This window comes from Sceloporus occidentalis, unplaced genomic scaffold (genome assembly GCF_023333645.1).
Source record: "Sceloporus occidentalis isolate IW3139 unplaced genomic scaffold, rSceOcc1.0.p SCAF_1, whole genome shotgun sequence".
Classification (NCBI taxonomy): domain Eukaryota; kingdom Metazoa; phylum Chordata; class Lepidosauria; order Squamata; family Phrynosomatidae; genus Sceloporus; species Sceloporus occidentalis.
Genome location: NW_028316981.1, coordinates 316,743,827 through 316,759,443, shown reverse-complemented (window position 1 = coordinate 316,759,443; position 15,617 = coordinate 316,743,827). Strand labels below are relative to the sequence as shown.

Here is a 15,617-nt window from a genome sequence, read left to right as displayed (position 1 = left end):
GCCGCTTTGTACTTTTCTTCAAGGCAAAGACATTACTTGGTTCCCAGATCCAGTGTTTCTTTTCTGCTGTCTCTGAACACATCAGTCCCTGCTTTTCCCTCCTCTTGAGTCTCCAGAGGAACAGAATTTGTGTTGTCTGATCTCTAGATGAGGGACCCATCTGGTTTTCAGTGCTCTATATCTGAAAGGAGCTGGTGCTCAGAGGAGACTACTTTGGGGCTGGGGATTTGGTTTGTAGGCATTATTGGTTTTTTCCCTTTCATCCCACTCCCTTGCTTTGAAAAATATTTGTAGTAGCTGATAATCAACATGCCAAAAATTAAACTACTAAAATTAGTATATACTTCATAGTCATTTTGAGACCTAACATTTGATTATCAGATAGCAGGGACAAATATTAAACAGGGAGTCAGAGTCTTGAGTTATGTCAGGGATGTAGCCGGGGGGGGGGGGTCCTTGGGCTCCGGACCCCCCCTTCCATTAGAAAAATGAATGGTGCATGCTACTGTGCCCAAGCCCCATTATAATTTTGGCACTTACCCTGGACCCCCCCCCCCCCTTCCTAAAATCCTGGCTATGTCCCTGGTTATGTGGGAACACTTACTCTCCAAGACTCCTTGTCCTCCACTGCATGTTTAAGTGCTGTGAATGCATATTTGTGATCTCCCTAATTGAGTTCATCCGTCTAGCATGCGGCTGCCTTCTCTTTCTGCATCCTTCTACCTTACCTAATGTTATTTTCTTTTTCAGGGAGTCATGCTCTCTTATGACATGGCCAAAGAAAATGTAGCCGAAACAATTTATAATACAGGTTTTAAATAATAATCACAACAGCAATGGCAACCTTATTAAAAACATTAATTTAAATCACTTTTGAAACATTTCAAACATAGCAGTCAGGATAAAATAGCACCTGTTACTACAAGACCCTTCTGTCAAGCCCCTGCCTAAACAAAAAGAGAGATAGCCAAGCCTCTCATGGGAAGGAATTGCACAGTTTGGGAGGAGCCACTGAAAAGAATCTCACAGAATCTGTGATGGCAGTGGGACTCAGAAAAGGACCTTCCCCAGGACTCTTTAAAAAGTTAAAACTCATATGGGCAGATATATTTTCTCAAAAAGTCTTGAGTACAAGCCCTGTTTGACATTCAAACTGTTGCTCCTGGTCTGTTCTTTCCTGTCAGCGATCCATTGCTCTGTTGCTCAGGTAGATTTTGCCTTTGGTTGTCCCAGGACAGTAGGAGCAGCAGTCCTGAAGTAAGCATAAAACCCAAGATAAAGACTGGAATCCTGTTGCTTTACTTACACTGGTGTAATTATGCTGGAATACGTGGTGGGAGCAGAAGGAAAAAGATCACAGGTGCATTAGTCAGGAAAGTATGAGAGAAACAGGCTGCTCAGGGCCAGCAGATTTTGTCTGCCTTCCCTTGCCACCATTGCAGGACTCTGGAAAAAGTGTTATCAGCAGGATTCCAGCCAAGAGTTTCCTTGAGAAGAATGCATGACAACATGTCAAAAATGGCTGGGATACCTGCAGTACTTTTCCAAGTTTTCAAACAGCAATCCCCCACTGCCACCGTGGAATAACAAATGATAATGGTGGTGTGATGTAGAAGCTAAGACACTGAGCCACTCATCAGGAAGTCCCAGAATTAAGTGTTCCCAGGTCAGAATCTTTATCCCTGGATCCCAGAAAGGAGCTGGGGGAGTGAGATGGAAGCTGAGAGAAAGTGGCTCATTTACTTTGAGTGATTGTTTTGAGGATTGCAATGCCATAAGAAGTGCTTTTAAACATGCAGCCTAATTGCCAAAACACAGGCAAAGAGCACTGAAAATCATGGCAGGCATCCTGTTGATGTTTCATGTGTACATATGTTCCCTTACACCCACTGGGTGATGTTGGGCAAGTCACACACTCTCAGCCTCAGAGGATGGCAATGGTAAATCCCCTCTGAAGAAACCTGCTAATAAAAAACACCATGGCTTGACTTAGGGTTGCCATAAGTAAAAATAATTTGAAGGCACACAACAACAAAGGTTCCCTTACAGGTGCAGGCGTATCCTTTTGGCTGTGCTGCAACATCCACATTCAGTTCATGGTTGCATAAGCAGAGTTCTGCAGGTGTAGCTTCTGTATATGCATTTTGCACATTCTTGAATGGGGCATAACTACTCATCCTTGCCTTCAAGGTCCTCTTTGGTTCTCTGGGATTGTGAAAGCGGCAAGTTTGTATTCAGATACACAGCTGATTGCACAATGCTGGTATTCAGCAGTAGGGCTTTGCAGTGCAACCACCACGTGACTGTAGAGATATATTGTGCAAGAATTATGTAGAATCTCTGTTTATGTCTTAGCTTAATTGGCGATGGCAGAGGATGCAGCCGGTGTTCAGGCTTGGAAACCTTAATTCTAAGGGGAATCCAGGGGATGGAAAGAGAAGGTTTCTAGGAATGGCCAGCAGTGAATGTTAATGTAAGTTGGCAAAAGCATTTTGTTCTGTTGCCTTACCCCATTAGAGGGCGTTCTGTACTCTCAATGCACTAACTTTCGATGGACTCGAAAACAAACCTTGATTAATTCCTGCTCTAGTTACCCAGGAAAATGCCACTGCTGATTTATGGCTTTAATAAGCAGGCTTTGTTGTTTTACACCATCCCTGAGCGCAGGTGAAGGAAGAAGGAAGCCATCCTTGAGGTTTTTTCCTCTGTAGAATACAAAACCCACAAGGTAACAGACCCTGTTGTAAGATGCAATTTGAGTACCACATAGAAGAGAGCTTGAGTCCACAGATAAAGCAAAATGGAATTTGCCTCTGGACAAGCAGCATGCAAATTTGGGGCCATAGGGCGAACCCAGGCCAAACAGGTCCATGGGTTTTACAGCGCCATTTGCTTTAATGGTGCTTCAACCCAAAGACTCAGATGGTGAGCAGGACAGGAAGGATGATGCCTAGTAAATAAAGTAAATAGAGATAACTTAGCAAAGGTGAGGAATGGGCCCTGGTGATAAGAGCCTGGCTCTGACAGTTGGAAGAGACTGGCAGACCTCAAGGAGGAAATGGCAAAGTTTTCAAGCCAAGCTGAGAAGAACTTTGCAGTTCCTGCCCTTGATTTTCCTACCTTTCATGACTCTACAAAGAAGAACATTCTGGAAATTCAGATTGTTGTTAACTGATTTCAAGTCAATTCTGCTTACGGCAGCCCTGTGAATGAGACCTCCAGGTCATCCTACCAACAGCCCTGCTCAGGTCTTGTAGAGTCAAGGCCTTGGCTTCCTTGGTTTGAGTCTATCCACCTGCAATGTAGTTTTCCTCTTTTCCAACTTGCTTCTACCTTGCCAAGGATTATTGTCCTTTCCTGTGAGTCCTGCCATCTCATGATGTGGTGAAAACAGCTTCAATTTAGTCATCTTTGCTTCCAGGGAGAAGTCAGGCCTGATTTGAATCTAGGACCCATTTGTTTAGCTGTGTTCACATTTGTACTCCAATGGATAAAGCTGAATGAAGAAAGGGGACTGTAGATGCACAATTTTTATTGCAATGAAATCAACATTTTGCAGTTCTCAGTGTGGAAACTGGAAAGTTCACATAGGCCCAAATTACTGTAAAGGAAAAGGCTCAGTGTAGTGCAAATAGAAAACAGCTTAAAACAATTGACAAAGCAACCATTAATTAAATAATTTGAATAAGATTATATTATCAAGTTCTGCATTACATCTTTCTAATATTTCTTCCAGGCATCTAGTATTAAAGCATCACAGGTTGTTTTTTTAACTGCACTGCATTTTTAAAAGATCCAGGAAATTAAAGGGTGGTAAGCTTAATATCTGTTGTTCCACATAAATGGGTGGGGAGTGTTACTAAAGATAGCATTAACAAGTATATGGAGGGACAAGTTTCCTTGTTAGGTATAATTAGGAATTGAATTGAGCCCTAGAATTCTATGGAGGGAACCTCAAGAGCCATCTGTTCAAACCCCTTGCCATGCAGAAATCCACAGCTAAAGCAACCTGAGATCCCACCATTCAAACTCTGTTTAAAGATGTGGCCATAAGAGTTTATTCCTGACATTTCACCAGCCTCTGTGGCCGGCATCTTCAGAGAATGCATTCTCTGAAGATGCCAGCCACAGCTGCTGGCGAAATGTCAGGAATAAATTCTTCTAGAACATGGTCACATAGCGTGAAAAACCCTCAAAAAACTATGGATGCCAGCCATGAAAGCCTTCGAGTTAACATCTGTTTAAAGGCCTTCCAGAAAAGCGAGTCTGCCAATTTTCAAGGGAGTCCATTTCACTGTCATGATCAAAATCTCTTCTCCTTTGAATCCATTGGTTTGTGTAACCTAGAGTCTGGAGCAGCAGCAAACAAGCTTGCTTCATCTTTTGCTTGACATCCCTTCAGATATCTAAAGATGGCTGTATCATGTCACCTTTTAACCTCCAAACATAACATATTTAGTTTCTTAACCTCTCCTCACTGGAATTTGTGGATTAATTAGTGCCTTTAGACAAATCTGTGGTTCAAGCATCCTTGGGGGAGTTGTGCACAGTTCTTTCCACTGCATCAGGAAAAATATGTTGCAGAACTGAACAGCTGCAGAAAAGGGCAATCCAAATGATCGACAAAGACCAGCCCTTTTGGACAGAGTTTATGTCATTTGCTGTTTTTTTGGCTTAGAAAATAGGCAAGGAAGGGGAGATATAAAAGTGTGTACAGTTATGCAATGGTGTGGGGAATATGGATAGGGAGAGGTTTTCCCCTCTCTTATAACACTGGAGGCATCCACTGAATGCAAATAGTGGGACAGAGAAAATAAAATCCTTCATGCACTGCACAGCCAATTTGAAATTTGCTCTTCTGTCGTGCAGTGAGGAAGGTTTTTAAAACAAGGTAGCTTTCATAGCAAGATGAGGCAAGATTGGTGGGCGAGGAGAAAGTGCTATAAATGCTGTTATGTACTTCTGTCCACTGTATAAAGAAAATACTGGACCAGATTGGCCTTTAGCCTTATCCAGCACAGCATGTCTTAGGCTTGTGAGGTTCAAGAGAAATTCATCACTAGTAACTAGGCTCAATGGATGCAAGGACCCCTCTGTCTCCAACAGAACAAAGCAAAAGCAGCAGTGGAGGACAGAAGGATGAGAACTAGGTGTCTAGCATGTCTTAGAGGCTGAATAGACTGGCGTTATACACTGGCCTCAGGGCAGAGTGAGGGCATGGTGTCCACACGATGCACGCCCCAATGCTGCCATGGCAGATGGTGTCACGGCACTCTTGGTGTGTCCAGATGTCCCACCCCCAAAGGATCTCTGGAAACTGCTGCTGCAGCAGCAGCAAAGGCACCTTCCCCCACAATAAACGGTGTGGCATTTTGCCATTCCATTTAGTGCTGGGGAAAGGCCAGATCTGTGCCGCGGCATGTAATTGCTGCGGCCCCAATCCGGCACTGAAAGGGGCAGTAGCAGGCCACTCCAAAGGGTGGTCTGTTTAGCCCCCAAGTCTCAGGAAAACAGAAAATAATGGGTGAAATTGCTCATTAGGGCATCAGGTATGATCAGTGATATAATTATAGTGATAAAATTCCAGGCAAACAGGAGATGTCCCAGGAGACTGGAGTAGGGCAAATGTTGTGTCCATCTTCAAAAAAAGGAGGTGAAAGAATGCCCAAATAATTATCTCCCAGTTATCCTGACATCAATACCCGGAAAGAGTCTAGAGCAGATCATGAAACACACAGTCTGTAACCATTTAGAAAGAAAAGCAATTATCAGAAAAGATCAACATGGGATTTTCAAAAACAAGTCATGCTAGACTAATCTTATCTCTTTTTTTGATAGAGTTACAAGCTCGGCAGATGAAGGGAATGCTGTGCATGTAAGTAGTGTATCTTGATTTCAGTAAGGCTTTTGACAAGGTCCCCCATGATATCCTGGTAAAATGTGGGCTAGACAATACTACTTTCAGGTGGATTTGCAATTGGTTGATCAACCAAACCCAAAATGTATTCAACAATGGCTCCTCCCCATCCTAGAGAGAAGTGACCAGTGGAGTTCTTGAATTTCAGGACTGGACACTGTATTCCAGGTGAACTCTGACCAAAGCAGAATAATATGGACTGTACTCCTGTTGCTGAAGTCCAGACAAATTTCGGGAGGCTCATTCTCATCCAAGATTTCCAGTACTTCCACCCTGTCAACCATGCTTCCCTCTGGGCTAGAATCAGATCCAAGGTAGCGCCTCCATCCCCTTAGTGCTTTCTCTGCCTTCTGGACACTGTCTGCAAAGCCATTGAAGAATTTGTTGGACCTTACATTCTTTGAAGAGCTTGACTTCCAGGAAATATCAAAGTAGCTGAAGTCTCTTATAATTCCTATGTCTCTCCTTCTTGGTAATTAATGTCAATCCACTGGACCCAGAAAGATTTGGGATGTGTGAAAGCAGAAAGTGGGTCAGTATAGGATGCGTGTGTGGATGAAACCACTTTCCAAACACTCTGACAGAGTGCTCCGTTAAATCCTGACCAAAAGACACAGGAGATCCAAGATTGATCTTAGAATAGTATTGATAGATATTTTGGAATCCTATAGCACCCATTCTGTTGGGTGAGTTTGTTGCACGTTCTCTGTGGCTTTTCTCCTCTTTGTTCTAGCTTTATAGTCAGACTGACAAAGGCATCTCAACCAAGCTAAGACAAATTAGTTCTTTAATCTCTTGCCTACAAGTCAGCTCTGTAATCCTTTTAGGAAGGAATCAATCCATTCTTCATGCATTTATTTAGCTATGTATTTATAATCAGCTTTCCAATCCACATAAGCATTCAAAGTGGAGAACAGCACTGAAAACAAAAATTGTATGTTTATTCTCTCCATGAACCTTGTCTCTACAAACCCCAGCTTCAGCAGAGAAAGTAAACTCAAAAAGGTCTGAGGGGTTTGTTTGTTTGTTTAATTTAAAATATTTTATACCACCTTCAACTTAGACGGCCAGGGAGGCATACAAAATGGAACCAAAAAAAAATCCAGTGTAATATACAATTAAAAATACCCGACTGCAGCAAGGAGGACCATGACATTTTTTAAACAGAAAGCTCATTTAAGCCAGTCAAATAAATTTGATTAAAATAGCTGCAGAAACCTCAGTAAAAATAGGAGCACTTCTTCCCGACTAACGTGGGTTGAATGAGACTTTTAAAGACGGTTGTGTCTCAAGTGCTTCTTTTAAGCCAGATGAACCAGGGTCAGCTCCCAAGCAAGCAATGATGACAATACTTCAAGCCGGCCAAGAATTCCCCTAAATCCTATGTACAAGTTAAAGAGATCTCTTTCCTAACCTAATCTATACCTCTTTCTGCAAAAAACAAAGTAACCCAAAACACAAAGGCAGCATAGTGAAGCAAGTATCATGCCCGCCTTCTTGGGCTGCCACCACACTGCACCATTAATGCTGTTCAACTGTCATGGCTCCATCCTATGGAGTCCTGGGATTTGTAGGGTTTTGTGTGTGTGTGTGTGTGTGTGTGTGTGGTACCAGAGCTCTCTGACAAAGAAGGCTAAATCTCTCACAAAACTACCAGTCCCAAAATTCCACAGCATTGAGCCATGGAAGCCAAAGTGATGCCATACTGCATTAATTCTGCAGTGCAGATGCAGCCTGAGTCATTAGCAACCCGAAATGGGTCAATGTGACTAAAGAAGAATCAGTTAATGGTGTTAGTGCTGGTGGAGTAGTGAATTTGCTCCGGTTTGTAGTTTTCCAGAGTGCTGAAACCTAATCCTAAAATAAATTCATCACCTTGGATAGCTCCCATAAAGCTCTGCTTAAAACCTAGTGTAGCTTCACTGCTCCACTGACATGAGAGCCACCAGGTTCCACTAGTGAAGATAGATAGCAAAGTGGATTCCACACCAGAGTGCTACTGTCTTCCTAGAAATGTTGGAAGCTGCCTTATACTGGTCCAAAAGAGACTGCAGAAATAATCCAGCTTGAGACGACTGTAGCTGCCCTGGTTGAGCACTAGACAATTCTCGGAACTGTATTTTTGTGAGACATGTAGCGTTCCTTGTCAAGAACTTTGGTGCCACAATAAACTACAATTCCCAGGATACCACAGCACTGAGCCAGGGCAGTTAAAGCGGTTTCAAACTGGATGATTTCTACCGTCTGTTTTGGATCACTGTGTCAGACATCTAGCCTAGTGTGGTAAACTGGTAGAAGCAGCTTTTTAGGGTTTTGGAGTGGATTCCTGCCTAGCCCTATGTGGAGATCCCTGGTATTTTGTCCTGATGACATTCCATCCAAGTATTAACTAGACTTGATCCTGCTTAGTTTATGAAATCCGATGAGTCTGGGAATGTTTAGTTTTAGAAAGATAATGATGCAGGGGCATCACTGAGGGGTGTGTGATGTGTGGACCACACTAAGTGACTCCCCAATGAGTAGGTGGCACTACTGCTCCCCAAACACCTGCCCTTTGGCAGAAACAGGCTGTGGCGTTGGGCTGCATCCCTTTACATGGGGCAAGGCTCTGTGGGAAGAGAAAGGAGAAGCCTCAGGTGGTTGTTTAAAATTAAATTGTAAATTTTAACATGCATTTGTTTTTATGATTCTTTTAAAAAAATTCTTTAAAAACATCACATCTTACCAAATGTTCACTTTAACCACATGAGGCTATGCACATGCAAAATACATTTAGGCTGTGCGTATGATATTGCAATTTAAAAATAGAATTTTAATTTTGCTAGTTGTTTTGCCATTACATTTGGTGTGATTTGAGGGAATTACGATTTATCAGTAACATTAGTGCAACAAACATTACTAAGGGATTCTGTGAGGTGGGATGGAGAGACTCGCCAATTTAATTGGAAAGAAGTATTGGGTCCATGCAGCTGGAATTAATAAACTGTTAAAGGATATAGTTAAAAATAGGAAGGAAAATAACATAACACCATTGGAGAGGATAATCAAAAAGATGCTAAATGAAGGCAATGGTATTATTGGATTTATATAGAGAATAATATTAGAGCATCAGTTTAAAATCGTAGACATTTTGAAAAGAGTTTAGGAAAGAGATCTAAATTTAACAAGCGAGGATATACAATTGTGGATACAAGAGGTTAAGAGAAACAAGCAGATTAGAATAAAAGAGCAACAGATGAAATTAATGGGGCGATGGTACAGGGCCCCTTCTCAATTAGCACTTTTCAATAACAATCTATCAGCTAAATGTTCATTTGAGCAAAGAGAATTGTATAACTTTAAATTTGAAGAACAAGGGACTGAAGAACAATGAAAAGAAAGCAATCAAGAATATATTAAAAGCAACACAGGCTGTGACAGCATCAGGATGGAAAGAAAGTAAAAGTAAAAATTGAAACTTCACCAAGATAGATAAGTATTTGGCAGATAACTTGTTTGATATTGTTAGAGACAGAAGATTGAAATATACTGGAGAAAGGAAAGCAAAAGCTTGGAACTTGGGTTGGAAAATCCTGCTTGAGAAGGTTAAAGGGAATATGGAGTACAATGAAGTCAATAATGTCATGAAATCCCACATATTGAAGGTTAGGTATTAATTGTAAACAGTGTATTGATCCTAAATTCTTTCAAGCCGTGCGGGAAGGGGGAATGGGGCACATGCAACACCATAGATATGTTACAATAAATAAATAAACAAATTTATATGCAAAAAATGTAAAATAAAAGTTTTAAAATTTAAAAAAGAGAGAGAAAAGGATTCTGTGAGGTGTGGTATGGGAGGAGGTCAATGGAGGATGGTGATACCACAAGATATGACACCGGGTGTAGGTAGGCTTGCCATATCCCGCCTGGGGGCGGGACTTTCCCAGTTTGGGGCGGGGCCACACGGTCCCACCCACCCCCTGGTTTAGCCCCTCCCCCGGGACCTCCCCCCCCAGCAAGGCCCTGGAGGCAGCTCCACCCCTTCCTCCCCATGGCTGTGTGCCACCCTCCCTGCCTCCCTGCCTGGCTTAGCCTAGAGAGCAGGTCTTCAAAACATCTGCCACTCAGAGCTATTGCCAGCCCACTTGGTATATATGTCTTGCAAAAGGCATTACTTTCCAGGTTACAGTGAGCAAAGAAAAAAAGGCCATCAGTCGTTCCTGTTTCCCTGGGAGTCTAAATGCCTCCTCATCTTTTAAATGTCTACCACTCAGTATTCTTGTAATTCTTTATCACAGGGTCGTTTTTGAGGCCCTAAACACCTTTCCTTGTAATATGCAAATTTCTCCCGAAGCTGACCAATGAGAAAGAAGCAATCAGCCCTCCCCTTGGGTTGGTTTTCAAGGGCTTGGAAGGAAGAGATTTTGCCTTGCAAGTTACTGGTAAATAATAGAAGGCTTTGGGGTTGCAAAAGGCTGCAGAAATAGTTTGACCCCCCCCCCCCTTTAAACATCCATGGCTCAGTGCTATGGGATTCTGGGAATTGTAGTTTCTTGTGGCACCAGAGCTCTTTTGACAAAAGGAGGCTGAATGGTCCACAGAGGAGGCGTTGGCTGGGGGCAGAGCCTCTTGCCAGCAGTCTGCGGTGGAAGAGAGGAGGCTGATGGTCCTGGCCACTTCCCTTGGCTCCCTCCCTCCTCCTCCTTCTCCTCCTCCTCTCAGAGTAGTCACAGCCAAGATGATCTTCTCATTCACTCTCCCTGGCTTTTCTCTCTCCCCCCCCTCTGCACTTTGAGACCCCTTTAACTGCCAAAGCTCAATGCCACAATAAACTACAATTCCCAGGATTCCATAGCACTGAGCCCTGGCAGTCCAAGCAGTGTGTTTTGGACACAGAGATCCTCCAAATGAATCCAGTCCTTAGCTTTTATATCTCTCTCACACACTGCAGGAATAATAACCCACTTTGAGACTGCTTTAACTCAGTGCTAGGGAATCCTGGGAATGCGAGTGTTTGGGACACATTGAGACTTCTCTGTCGGTGATGGCTCTGAGGCCACAATAGACTACAATTCCCAGGATTCCCCAGCACTGAGCAGTCTCAAACTGGACCATTTCCTCAGTGTGGATGCACCTGGGGAGGAATTCTAGGCACTGCAGTTCAACTACGTTTGGAGGGTTATGGGACTCCCTGTCAGAGATAGCTCTGGGGCCACAATGTACCACAATTCCCAGCATTCCCCAGCACTAACCCAGGACAGTTAAGTCACTCTCAAACTGGATTATTTCCTCAGTGTGGATGCAGCTTTGGTGAGGAACTCTGGGCATTTCAGTCCAGCATTGTTTTATTTCTGCAGTGTATTTTGGACCAGAGACGAGGTGACCAGGCATCCTCCTCCTTTTCCAGGACATGTTCTCCATTTGGATCATGGCTAAGAAGCATGGATTTATAATTACATGGGTGTTTTTAGCTTTTATTTTTGGCCATGTCCTACATATTTTTGCTTGGGTGCCCTACATTTTGAGGAGAGGGCATTGGTCACCTTGGTCAGAGAGCTTTCCAGGGGTTAACTGCCATTCTGCTGTGGTGCTGGAACAAACCACCATTCCCAGAATTCCATAGCATTCAGGCAAGACAGTTAAAGTGGTCTCAAACCAGATTATTTCTCCAGTGTAGATGCAGCCCAAGCCTTTTGCCTCTCTTATGCCTGAGATTTCAAAGCCCAGCCCTGGCACCACAACAAACTACCAATCCCAGGATTCCATAGGATGGAGTGATGAGAGTGAAAGCAGTGTGGCAGCAGCCTAAGTGTGCTTAATGCAGTTCTTAAGATGGTGCACCTCTTGCCTACAGAGTCTCACAAGACTTTTTTGTTTAACAACTTGTACCCATTAACTCCATTTCATGTCTCCTTTATTTAGTGGGGAGGAATATGGACAAAACAAGTCAAAATGAAGAAAAACCAAAGTCCCTTGACCAAAGGGTTTGGTTGTGGAATAAGCCTCTGAAATATGCAAGAGGCAATGTTAAAATAAAGCCATGTTCAATGCTCAAATGTGCTGTTTGGAATGGGGAGAGGGGGGTGGCCAGAAAGGGAAGTACATTTCCGTGATCTGTCTACGAATAATGTCAAAATGTCCTCCATTTTGATCATGCCTAAGAAACATGGATTTATATTAACATTTCTAAAAAAGCCTCAATTTTCTGAGTGTCCTCCATTTTTATAAAATATGTCCTACATTTGAAAATGTTGTCCTGCATTTGTCCTACATTTGTCCCGGTTTGGAGGTCCTCACTTATGGCAACCCTAATTGCACAACAGCTGATAAAGTACAACCATAGGTGGAATGGAACTTGGCTCATATGTGTGACGTCAAACTGCATTTGGGCCAGTGTCAGTCCATCCTTGTATAACCTTGAACACCTTCTGAAGGTAGCAGATAGCAGTAAACCCAATTCCTTTACCGGCCATGATCTTGTCAAAGCATTTTTCCCCCTCCATCTCCAAAATCAGCACATTCCCTTTCTTTAACCAAAACAGCGCCACCAAACTGCTTATCCTATACCAAGGCTGTCATCTCTTGCAACTCACCCAGGGGAATAAACCATTAGAATCAGTGGGACTTGCTTCTGAGTAAATAAGCACAAGGGCAACCTTTAATGCCAGTCTCCTCTGGGGCTGGGGATTGTGTCGTATCCAAAACTCTTGATTGGATTTTTCAAGCTGCCAGCTCTCAGCATGGTTTGTTTCACACTTCCCTCCACTTGCCCGCAGGCCCTGCTGTTGGAGAATCTGCTCATTATTTGCAAGATGTTGAAAATGCTCTTCTCCCGATTATCACCATCTACTGTCAGAAGCCAGGGGTATAGGGCATATTGGCACCCAGCCTCTATTTGTCTAATATTATTGTTAAAGGCAAATAAATAGATGAAATATTAAGATTTTACTTCTGTAAAAATGAATGGTGAACTCCAAGGAATCAAAGAATAATTGAATCATAGAGAGTAATTGTAAGGGCATCTAATCGGACCCTCTGCCATGCAGAGGTTCACAATTGAAGCACTACTGAAAGATGCACTCTTAATCTCTGGTTAAAGATCTCCAAAGAAGGAGAGACCACAACCCTGAGAGGCAGTGCCTATTCCATTGTTGAACAGCTCTTAGACTAAAGAGATTTGTCATTAGGAGGAATCTGCTGATGGTTTCAAAGAGCTTGGGGGAAAGTACTTTTTAGAACTATAACTCCTAGAATCTCCTGGCAAGTGAGATGTGTTGGTTGCAGGATTCTGAGAGGAGTCTCAAATCCCTTTTGAGTTTGAATCTCCTTTATGTGAAATGCTTGGTACCTGAAGTGTTTTGGATTTTTTCAGATTCTGAAATAATTGCATATACACAAGGAGATGTCTTGGAGACGACACTCAAGTCTAAACGTGAAATTCGCTTATGTTTTGTAAACGGATAGCCTTATGGTAATTTTAAACATAATATTTTTAATAATTTTGTGCACGAGACAAAGTTTGTGTTCACTGAACCATCGGAAAGCAAAGGTGTCAGTATCTCAGCCACCTATGAAAAAAGTTTTGGAGTATTTCAGATTTCAGAATTCTGGATAAGGAAATTCAACCTGTATTGGCCTAAACTTTCCAGTATCTGCATCCAAAAAAAAAATAAACACAAGTGACTGGCATGCACAAGGGTGGATTAAGGTGGTTGGAGTCCTGGAGCAGCTCCTGTTCTAAGAGTGGTGGCATAGAAATTGAATGAATGAATGAATGAAAGATAGGTGGATGACAGGCAGACAGATCTCTTATCATCATCAGAGGAAAAAGTATGATGCATAGTACAATATGTTCCTTCAAGTCCCCTGTTGACATGCAGTGATGCCATGAGTTTCATAAGGTTTTCTTTTGCAAGGAATACTCAGAGGTTTGTCATTGCCTTCCTCTGATTTTAAAAACCAAACTAAAAAAAGACAGGTAAATTGAAAGGAGTAGAAACACATCAAACAGTGCAGTACAAAAACATCCTCAAACATATCACAAAGAAGGGAACTGCCTAAATAACCAGGATATAATATACAGGAATATATACACACACACTACAAGTAGAAATATAATTAATGGAGAGTTTATAGATTTTTGGTATCTATCCATTTCGACAATATAAAGTCTTCTCAAAATTTACAATGAAGAATTCTGAAGAAGACTGTATGGTTAAAATGAACAGTCCGTAAACTCTCTGCTAGTTATATTTCTACTAATGGTGTTTGTGTCTGTATCACTCATATTATATCATAGGTCCAAAACACACTGCAGAAATAATCCCGTTTACGACCGCTTTAACTGCCCTGGATTCCCCACTAGGGAATCCTGGGAATTCTAGTTTTGTGAGACATTCAGCCTTCTCGGTCAGAGAGCTCTGGTGCCAAAATAAACTACAATTCCCAGGATTCGCTAGCGCTGAGCCATGGTAGTTAAAGCAGTCTCAAAGTGGATTATTTCTGCAGTGTGTTTTGGACCCTAGTTATTTATGCAGTTCCCTTCTGGTAGGTGTTTCTTCCCCTTCAAATATGGCCTCTACAACTTCACTGTAGAAATAATGCAACTGGACACCACTTTTTAAGGATTGTAGCTCTATCCTATGGAATCATGGGATTTGTAGTTTTAGAAGATTTTTTAGCCTTCACTGCCAAAGAGTGCTGCAAAACTACAAATCCCAGGATGCTGTAAGATAGAACCATAGCTGCTGAAGTGGTGTCAAACTTCATTCTTTGTACAATGTACATGAACCCTGAGAGTAACAGAATGATCACCAAGCATTTAGATGGATTTAATCAAAACACAAAGGGAGGGATCCTGTTGGTGTCTTACACTTGGGTAGGTTCTTCTACAGAAGCGGTTGGACATTTGTGTTCAACAGGAAAGATCTGCATTCACACCAAGGTGCTAGAAGAAGAATTGTGCAAACAGTGTAGTTGCACATGCATGCACATGGTTCATTCTGCGGCACATGAAGCGTTTTTGATTCACTTGCACAGTGCTTCCATTCCAGTCAAGAGTTGCAAAGCACAGTTCAGGCCTCTCCTTGCATGTGGAGATCGACACAGACAGTGCAACTTTAATGGAGGATCTGCTGATGATAACAGAAAAACCAAAAGATTCATGAAGTGAATCTGGATTGAGAAGGACACTACACCTTCTGCCTTCATTGCTGGACCCCACACCTGTGGGTCACCTAGATAGACTATTAATGCTTTGACGTGGGGCTTGTCTACATGTAAGTGTATTATGCACATTGCTGTGGATTTTTGCACATTTGCATCAACGTTTACTGGATATACTCATGTATAAGTCTAGAAATTTTAGACAAAAAATGGACTCCAAAAACCTGGATTGACTTGTACACGGGTCAATGTAAGTCCTGTACTGTCTTATAAAAATAGGAACCATCCCCTGGTGAAAAGCAAGAGCATAATCTGTCCTGGAAGCACTGACCTCCTTCTATTCTTTCATCCAGCCAGACTTTAGTGCAAGCACAAATACAGATGTCTGCTAGAATTTTGTAAGTTCTTTAGCATTGTTTCGCTTTGCTTCATCCTTTAGATCTTTTGTTACATACCCTTTAGTTTTACCCTCAGCTTATCATATCAAAATCCATAATTTTGGTCCCAAAACCTTCCCTTGACTTATACATGAGGTCTGCTTATAGTCAAGTAC

The 15,617-nt window shown here is 42.3% G+C and overlaps 1 protein-coding gene across 1 annotated transcript in view; it reads left to right on the top strand.

Annotated features, from left to right (window-relative positions):
* Positions 1-2,435: 2,435 nt before the first annotated feature.
* Positions 2,436-15,617, top strand: part of ENHO (energy homeostasis associated) — a 44,395-nt gene continuing 31,213 nt past the window's right edge. The window contains exons 1-2 of the mRNA XM_089498028.1: positions 2,436-2,473; positions 5,839-5,875. The gene's annotated coding sequence lies outside the window, so the exon portion shown is untranslated. The remainder of the gene's footprint in view (positions 2,474-5,838; positions 5,876-15,617) is intronic.